The sequence below is a fragment of the Etheostoma spectabile genome, unplaced genomic scaffold (genome assembly GCF_008692095.1).
Source record: "Etheostoma spectabile isolate EspeVRDwgs_2016 unplaced genomic scaffold, UIUC_Espe_1.0 scaffold00018258, whole genome shotgun sequence".
NCBI lineage: Eukaryota > Metazoa > Chordata > Actinopteri > Perciformes > Percidae > Etheostoma > Etheostoma spectabile.
The window spans coordinates 41,793-51,445 of NW_022604182.1; the positions used below are offsets into that span (position 1 = coordinate 41,793).

Genomic DNA, 9,653 nt, shown 5'->3' on the forward strand with positions numbered 1-9,653 from the left:
AGCACCAAGCTTAAATACGGTGGCCCTGAGGTGCAAAACACAACGGCAAAAGAGAAACACAACACAAAAGAGAAAACACAAACGGCAAATCAGAAAACACAACACAAAAAGAGAAAACACAACACAAAAGAGAAAACACAACACAAAAAGAGAAAACACAACGACAAGAGAAACACAAACAAAAAGAGAAAACACAACGACAAAAGAGAAAACACAACACAAAAAGAGAAAACACAACGGCAAATCAGAAAACACAACACAAAAGAGAAAACACAACACACAAAAGAGAAAACACAACACAAAAAGAGAAAACACAACGACAAAAGAGAAAACACAACACAAAAAGAGAAAACACAACGACAAAAGAGAAAACACAACACAAAAAGAGAAAACACAACGGCAAATCAGAAAACACAACACAAAAAGAGAAAACACAACACAAAAAGAGAAAACACAACACAAAAAGAGAAAACACAACGACAAAAGAGAAAACACAACGACATTAACCAAAACGGAAAAGGTAGGTACCCTCGGGCGACAGGAACCGTCGCTGATTGGACAAAAGAACTGGTCCGTCCTTTGAACCGGAAAGACGGGGTTTGTTTCCATTTTTCCAAATCATGAGCGCCACAAATGACGAGGTAAACGCTGCTATTAAGCAATACTTTGGTGCCGGACATGAATATGACGTGATACTGAATATGCTGTCGACATTTCACAACGTAAACATGAGTCTGCGTACGCTGAAGACGCGTTTAAAAGAAGCAGGGCTGTACCGAAGACACAACTATTCCCCACTCCCTGAGGTGAGGCGTGCCATTCTGACAGAGGTGGAAGGACCAGGGATACTCTTCGGTTATCGGACTATGTGTCAAGTTCTCCAACAAAAGCACAGGCTTCGCGTTAAACGTGATGTCGTAATGAGGCTACTGAAACAGCTGAATCCACGAGGGACGGCTTTGAGAACACGCAGGAGGTTTACAAGACGCACGTATCACTCCATGGGTCCAAACTACATATGGCATGTAGATGGATATGATAAACTAAAACCATTTGGCCTGGCACTCTCAGGATGTATCGATGGCTTTTCGAGAAAAATGTGGCTTGTTTGTGGACCAACGAACAATAATCCATCTGTCATTGCTCACAATTATATTAATTGTGCCAAGAGTATTGGTGTGGTTCCAATGAGATTGAGAACTGACCTCGGAACAGAAAATGGGACCATGGCAGCAATACAATGTACCCTCCGTCACGCGCATATGGACCACTATGCAGGCTCATCTAGCCACAGTTACGGGTCTTCAACATCGAATCAGCGCATCGAGTCATGGTGGTCTTTTTTCAGAAGAGGGAGGTTGGTACATCTGTGTTGTTTGATGGATGAAAAGTACAGTGGAAGCTGTATAATGATCACCTTTGTCTCTATTACACTGATCAGTGTTATAGTGTTATTAAAATCTCCGTATTTGTCATTGTGATTATTATTATTAGTGTTCTTGTTTAACTCAGGCCACTTAAACTAAGTGATAGCCTAATACTGAACATAGGAAGCCATATTTTCCCAAAGTTATTGAATCACTACTGTTGTAATAATCATATGATATACATTATGATTTCTCTGTGATGCTTTTGTTAAGATGTATCCACATTTAAACGGTGTTATTTGTATGTAAGCCTCTTTGAGCACTTGTAAAAGCGCATTATAAATAACAATGTATTATTATCTATTATATGCATCCCCAGGTCTCAGTTTTGGATGGACTTGTTTGGAGACCTAAGAGACTCTGGAATCTTCAATGGCAGCCACGAACACCAGTGCTTACTGAGATTTTGCTTCAGTACTGTTCTGCAGCAAGACCTGGATGAATGTATGGACCTATGAAACAAGCACCGGATTCGACCAAGCAGACATGCATCATGTCCAGGAGGGATTCCGAATGAACTGTATCTCTTGCCTTACAGGTAGTAATGATCATATACATTACAAAAAATGCAAGGTGTTGTGGTATAGCCTAAACTGGGATATATTTGGACAATTGTACATGTTGGTATAATCCATTGTTGAATTTAGAAGCTATCTGTCTCTACCATTGTTTAGAAATATTTGTATATCAACAAGCAAACAAATCTAACAATGACCATTTCAAACGTCTCCTTTATATCTCTGTCCCATCTAATTTTGCAGATTTGGTTCAAGGGACTGTGGATTTGCTGTTGAAGACAGGGAACTGGATGTGTTTCCTGAGGCAGGCGTGATTGATTTAAGCGGTGATCCATGAGAGAATACCTACCACAGGAACAGGAACACACGCACAACAGCCACAAGACTGGAAGACCGCCTCAACTGAACTCACATCTGAAGGAAATAGCTGGGCTATAGATATGGACTATTTGAACCCGTTTCTACCTTTCTTAGGTATCCCACATTAACATGGACATATTAAGACAATATTTTCCTTATTTAGTATTTTGCTTTAATGCATCTTAATGCTTATCAGTAAATGACTGGTGGACTATTCATGCCTAAGTTTTGAAAACACTTCCCATTCATAAATGTGATCCAACATTTACAAATTGCTTCAAGAGATAAATCACAGGATAATATACCAAAAGTGTTTCTTTTGAATTTTCAGATTTGGCAACTTGAACTGTGGGACTGAAATGGAGACATTTTACACTTAAAGTTGTATTTATTTTCTGATTCAATGTTCATGTAAACAACAATTACTTACAAAAAGCATTTGTTCTGATTTTTTTTTTTTTTTAAATATATGTAGAGCTGTAAAAAACAGGAAACAGCAATAACAAACAAATCAGTTCTGACCAGAGTTGATAAAAATAAAAAACAAAAAATAAATAAAACAGCCTAAATCAAGCCACAGCTCAAACCACTTTTAATAAAAGTAATTATGCATGAAAGTCCCTTTGGCAACTAAAAACACCCAAAGCCTGGCGCATTTTGGATGCCAAACTCCATATTCTTCCTAAAGACACTGTAGGAGTCGAGTAGTGGGAGCTTGAGTGTGTTCGAACATGTGGTTGCCATTGGAAACGGCGAGTCATTTAAAAACCCTATACTTGGACGGGGTGTTATTCCTGCTGGTGGCAGTGCTGACAAGCCAGTGGCAAACATCAGCACATCTGGGATTGACACAGCTATCACTTCATCTAAAAGAGAAAGTCAACATTGTAGTAGTGCATTGCTTGACACGGCATTATCTAAAAACATTACTCATTAGTAAGTAGTAAGTAGTAACGTTACTCATTAGCTTTATATTTCATTGAAGAAACTAAAACTTACAAATATGACTATCACTATACAATTTATATACTGTACAGTCGTGGAAAAAATAAGAGACCACTTGAAAACGATGAGTTTCTCTGATTTTACTATTTAAGGTAGGTGTTTGAGTGAAATGAACATTTCTGTTTAATTCTATTAACTACTGACAACATTTCTCCCCAAATTTTAATGAAAATACTGTAATTTAGGGCATTTATTGGCAGAAAATGACAACTAGTGTAATGGTAAATTTGAATCTGTCTATGTTTCAATCACTTGAGATGTCCCTACACCATGCTTTTCCCCAAAGGTATCAGATCTCCTTTTGTTTGTTAACCATTTGTGTATTTTCATGTCTAGACCTCTTAACTTCCCACCTAGACACAAAACCCTGCAGGATGCCCCAGGTGTGAAACACACCCTCGGGGGTCGGTGCCAATACCTGCAACAGACAAAAGGGTGTAAAAAACACTCTGGGGAAGGGGCCGACCCCTGCAGCAGACAAAGGGATGTGAAACATATTTTATTTATTTTTCCTCTCCTCAGGTATAAATGTTTAGGTCTGACAGCTGTTATAGAGAGTACAGAATTATCATACATAATTACCATCTATATCACTGGCAGAAACAAAAAGAAAAAGAAGATTATCTGAAACTTCTCATTTTAATATAACGTCAAAAAACCCACCTGTGGGATTGTACACAAGATAGCGTCTTTCTTGAGGTCCATCGAAGATGGGACGATTTCTCAGGTGATCCATTAGAAGTGTGAGGAATTCTCGCCTCGGCCCACCTGTGTCCAACCCTTCTTCTAAAGACCCTGCATCATCTGTGAACTTCACAAAGATCTCACTTTTTTCGGAGTATTAGCTGCGTCGAAAGCCTCTTACAGCTCCATCCCATACATCAGATCTGGATATATTGAACCTGCTGACTTTCTTGTGGTCAATTGCAAGTGCCAAATTTGCAATTATTTCAGAGGCCTGCACAGTTGTGGGTCTAGAAAAAAGCGAAAAAACTTATTTTAGACATTAAAAATAGATTCAAAGCACAGTAGCTACTTTACTTACTTTACACAAATCTTTCATTCCATATTCATAGACTATATCCTGACATGAAATTGACACGAGAGGCACTGATAAGTCAATCTATAAAAGAATGAGCAAGTTTTTTATTCTTATTAACTTAATTCCAATGGACTCTCTTTAAACACACATCTCAACAACTGGACCTGATTCAAGTAGTGACAGACAGAGAATGTCAGATTGGTTTTCATTTTAGTGAGTCCTCACATTTGTATAATTCTATTTTGGACAGAGTAGAGAGCTTGTTAATTTTCTACTTGTGTCTATATGACTCACTCAGATTTTTCTGAGGGCATGTCCTTTTTTTCCTCAAGAACGAGAACTTCATCTTCATCATCGTCAATGACGATAGGTGCAAAGAGGTTGGTGTACTTCTGCAAAACAAAGACATTATGTGCACACAATGTAATTATAGACACACATAAATGCATATCCAATCAAATCAAACCAATCAAATTGTTGACGAGCTCTTCCAGCTTAAACTCAATATCTAACCTTTGTCAGGAGAGAAATGTGTTTACCCCTCAATAATGTTTATGATATTTTGTCTACCAATCTATATACAATTACACAAACACACCTGTAACAGGAGCTCTCGACATCAAGACATGTGGAGGTAGTTGCATAACTATGCTCCTCATCTGAGTGTATAGTCTGAAAGTTAAGAAATGTAGAAACAGGACATTCAATAAAATGACAAAATAATTATGTAACAAACTCTATGGATTACTTAAAGGGGATAGTTCAACATTTTGGGAAACCTGTCTATTGCAATAATAATGAGAAGGTATATTACCAATGCCTGTTGTTTTGAGAGTCCTGAAGCACAGATGCGAGCTGCTCAGTGAATACACGGAGTTGGACCGTATAGGTTGCTCTAAACTAATCAAATACACAATCCTACAATTCCAAAATGCTCTTATGGACAGGAATGTACCTGCTTATATGACTAATGATGATTAATGCAATAAGGAAAATTGCCAAAATATTCAACTATCCCTTTAAGGAGGTGAGATAATAAAGAACAGAAGATGACATTCAGTGGACACATTTCCCTGTTTATTTTTATTCTTGCTAATTTAAGTGAAATGTGGTACAATTGTCAATTCAAAAAACTGCATGACGTAAATATATGGCATGATAAAGTATTGAGTTAACTTTTCTTATATGTGCTTCTGTGCTTGAAGAGGATATCTGAAGTGATCTTTGATGCATCCACGATCATCTAACTCTCCATATACGCTTTCAATTTCTTAAGTCAGGCACATTCACAAAAGGCTTGTAGTTAACAGTTCATCTTAAGTGGCTTTATATTCCCCCTAAATGAAAAACAAAGCTTAAAAGCACACAACTGCAATAAACATAATACTATGATTATAAGTTTACTTGAATAGACTTTGGTCTAAAGGTTTAAATGTAATCATAACATCAAAAACTGATGGTGGACGATGGCTCCTCTCTCTTTACTGCAGGATGGAGAGATATAGAGGATATTTTGTACCCACAGGCATCAGACTTTCTAATTCTTCACTGAATGGTAGATGAGCTGCCAGAAGTGAATTTCCCTATGAGGATCAATTAAGTTATTGTTGTTATATTAGACCATATAATAGTTACATTGATGGTGTCTATGTAAACATTTAGCTATTGTTTTGTTTCATACCTAAAGTCATGGACCAGTGAGGAAGATAGAGACTCTATGTAAATAATACTCCATTACCTGATGTACTTTAGTAGAGAGTGACAACCCACCATCACCATTCCTGAGGGCAAAAAAGCATAAATCATAGTACACTCCAAAATATATTGGTGACATTGCAAAACCATACAAACAATGATTTATTGAAGTAACAATGCATTTGCGTATAGTACACGTAACAAGAACAACAAATTACAAAGCTATGTCAATAGCGAATAAATATGTATGCAAATGCAGTAAAATCTAAATTTCTATGGTACACACACACACACACACACCAACTACTTACACCTTGTCAGGCTCTTTGTGTACAGGACTGCTTTTGTGGTGAGGTTCAAATGGCTGTAGTAAAGACATCATTTAATTCAAATACAAGTATTTGTTTAGTACTGGTAGGCCAATGTCAAAAACCTACACAGGTTGAAGGCAGGTTAATCACATAAATCACTCAAATATGTTTGAAATTACACTCACCAGTGTATCAGCTAGATCAAAATCTCTTGATGTTGTTTTTATCACAATCTCAGGGTGTCAGATGTGTCTGGATATTCTCCAACTGAAAAACATTAAAATAAGCTCACCTCAATGAAGCTTTCCCAACGTTCTCAAAAGAGACACATTACCAATACATACTTCAGACATTTTTCATTTATGAATTCAGTGGCATTTCAGTGTCCTTGCGAAGCAAGTCAAACGACACAGGCTTTGAGTCTAATCTAGATGATTGTTTGGCATTTTACATAACACTAGGTGTAGTGTTTTGTTAAAAGCAAAAAATGTATAGTATAATTCTTTAAGTGATGAATGACCAACATATAGCATTATAGCAAGTCCAGCCATCTCTGCACTGGACACAACTAGGTCATAACAACACAGTTTACCTTTCTCAAAGTCTTTTTTCTGGCAGATAAAAATGATGACCCGCTGATATGACTTGCCAATTTCTTCCTTGTATGCTTTTAGAGTAAATGGTCTTTGTGTCCCAGGGATATTAATAACTTCAGAGCCATCTGGATAAAGAAGGGGGAAAGGTCCTCCATCCAGGTCTTTGTTGAAGTCCCTCATTTTCCTCACTGCCTCATTAAGCAGATCTAGGGCAGTGATGTCAGGATGTGTAGAAAGGGAAATAGTTTTCCCACGCTTTGGCTTGAGGACACCACCCTTCCCAATGGTCATCAAACCAATATTTATCTGCAAAATAAATAAATAAATTGTAAGTGTTTAAAGATCAATGTTTACTTAAAATGATCAATAACGCTATGTTACATGTCACACTTGGATACAAAATGGGCAATTATTAACTCAAAATATCACTGAAAACAGAGTAACCCACTGTTTATGTTGAAGTGGTCTTTATTGTCATTATACAATCAACTGTACAAGTGAATTATGAGGTTAGAATGGAGGGTTAGTCCTGAGCCGCTGCGGGCAAACATAATTTTACGTGCCCATTAAAAACCCAGTAAACAGCAGATTACTTTTCGATACAGGTAATTGGTAATACAATGATTTGCATGTCACGGTTACATATTCATCATAATAAGAAACTAGCAAATATGTACAAAAGTGAAAACAGGACAGTGTCATTGTCTGAGTAATATGGTCGTGGCACAGAAACACATTAGTATTATGCAAAAATATACTGGTCAGCATAAAGATGACCCTATCATCAGGCTTCCTTTTAGAGGACTGAGATGATGGAAGAATGTCAACAGCTAGTTAACAGTTGTTCATTCTCACTCTGTAACCAACTTACCTGGACTTTACATATTTTCTTTGATTTCATTTTCCCACATGAAAAGTTTTGCCTCTCTTCCGCTTTTCTCTTTCGGTACTCTAGAAAGGTCCCTAGAGTAGGGGTTTGAATAGTCTGTGATTCTACATGGTAGCAAAGGAAAAATATTACATTACTCACACACATACATACAGCAGTAGTCTAATGTTTTACAGCATACAAGAAACACATTTTGACAACACATTATCTTTTGTAAAATAGGGGTGCAGTTTTGGTGACACATAAAAAATGAAGCAAGAAAGTGAACAAATCTAAAAACACACACATCTTTCTTTCTGGCCTGCAAATAAACTAAACCCTGAAGATGCTTCATCTGGGGACGTTCTAAAACGCTTAACGGGAAAAAGCTTAACGTGGTTTAATGTACCTAAACATCGATCAATTATCATCATATTTCTCTCACATATTGGTCCTCATTACCAGTACAAACTGTCAAAAAATTGGACACGTTAAGTAAAAAGTCACGTTAAGCTTTTTCCTTACAATATCCCTTAATGAAGCAGACACGCTTAATGTCAGCTACCGTCCATAATAGAACTTTGGGGTCCGATTTTTTGACAGTTTGTACTGGTTATGAGGAGTAATATGTGACAGAAATATGGTGATGATTGATCGTTGTTTAGGTACATTAAACCACGTTAAGCCTTTTCGCCATAGACACCAATGAAGAAGAAAACGTTACCGTGAGATAACTTCTATAATCGTTGGATTTCAGTTTAGGTTTTTTGACAGGTTTAAGTGTTTATGACAAGATAAGGCCATGGTAAATATGGTGATGATTGATCGTTGTTTAGGTTCATTAAACCACGTAAAGCTTTTTCACGTTAGGCGTTTTAGAACGTCCCTTCATCTGTCTTCAGTTTCACTGCCTACTGTAAGTTATAACCTGCATCAATACATATTTCACTCCAAACGGCAAGATTCTGAAACACCTGCAAAGGAATTGTTGAGTAAGGTCTGGAAACTGACAGTTGGCCAACTTGCCCTGGTAGGCTAACGCTAACGGTACACCATCCTAAAGTAGCCTAACGTTACATTAACGTTACATCCGTTTACTTACTTGAAGGCTGCGCGTGAGCGTCGCCACCGTCTTCCTGCAGCCTTTTCCACATTCACTGCAGAAGTTAAAGCTTCTCTTTGAACTCTTTGCCACAATGTTGCAATACATGATAGCGGATACCTCTGTGCTCCCGCTTGTCTTGCAGAGTTCTCCGCGCGTAAGTCTGGCGGTGATGTATTTCCGGTTCAAAGGACGGACCAGTTCTTTGTCCAATCAGCGACGATTCCTGTCGCCCGAGGGTACCTACCTTTTCCGTTTTGGTTATGTCGTTGTGTTTTCTCTTTTGTGTTGTGTTTCTCTTGTGTTGTGTTTTCTGATTTGCCGTTGTGTTTTCTCTTTTTGTGTTGTGTTTTCTCTTTTTGTGTTGTGTTTTCTGATTTCCGTTGTGTTTTCTCTTTTTGTGTGTTGTTTTCTCTTTTTGTGTTGTGTTTTCTGATTTGCTGTTGTGTTTTCTGATGGCCGTTGTGTTTTCTCTTTTGTGTTGTGTTTTCTGATTTGCCGTTGTGTTTTGCACCTCAGGGCCACCGTACTTAAAACATCACAAAAAGCTCAGAAGAGGCTGAAAAGCACGTTTCCAGCATGGAGATGTGTGTTTTAAAGCTTCTGTTAAGAAACTAATGTAAAACTGTTGAAATTACAGAAACAAGGTTAAAACATCACAAAAAGCTCAGAAGAGGCTGAAAAGCACGTTTCCAGCATGGAGATGTGTGTTTTAAAGCTTCTGTTAAG

The 9,653-nt window shown here is 37.6% G+C and overlaps 1 pseudogene; it reads right to left on the reverse strand.

Moving 5' to 3' along the window:
• Window positions 1-3,663: 3,663 nt before the first annotated feature.
• Window positions 3,664-8,976, reverse strand: LOC116679876 (uncharacterized; annotated as a pseudogene).
• Window positions 8,977-9,653: the final 677 nt, after the last annotated feature.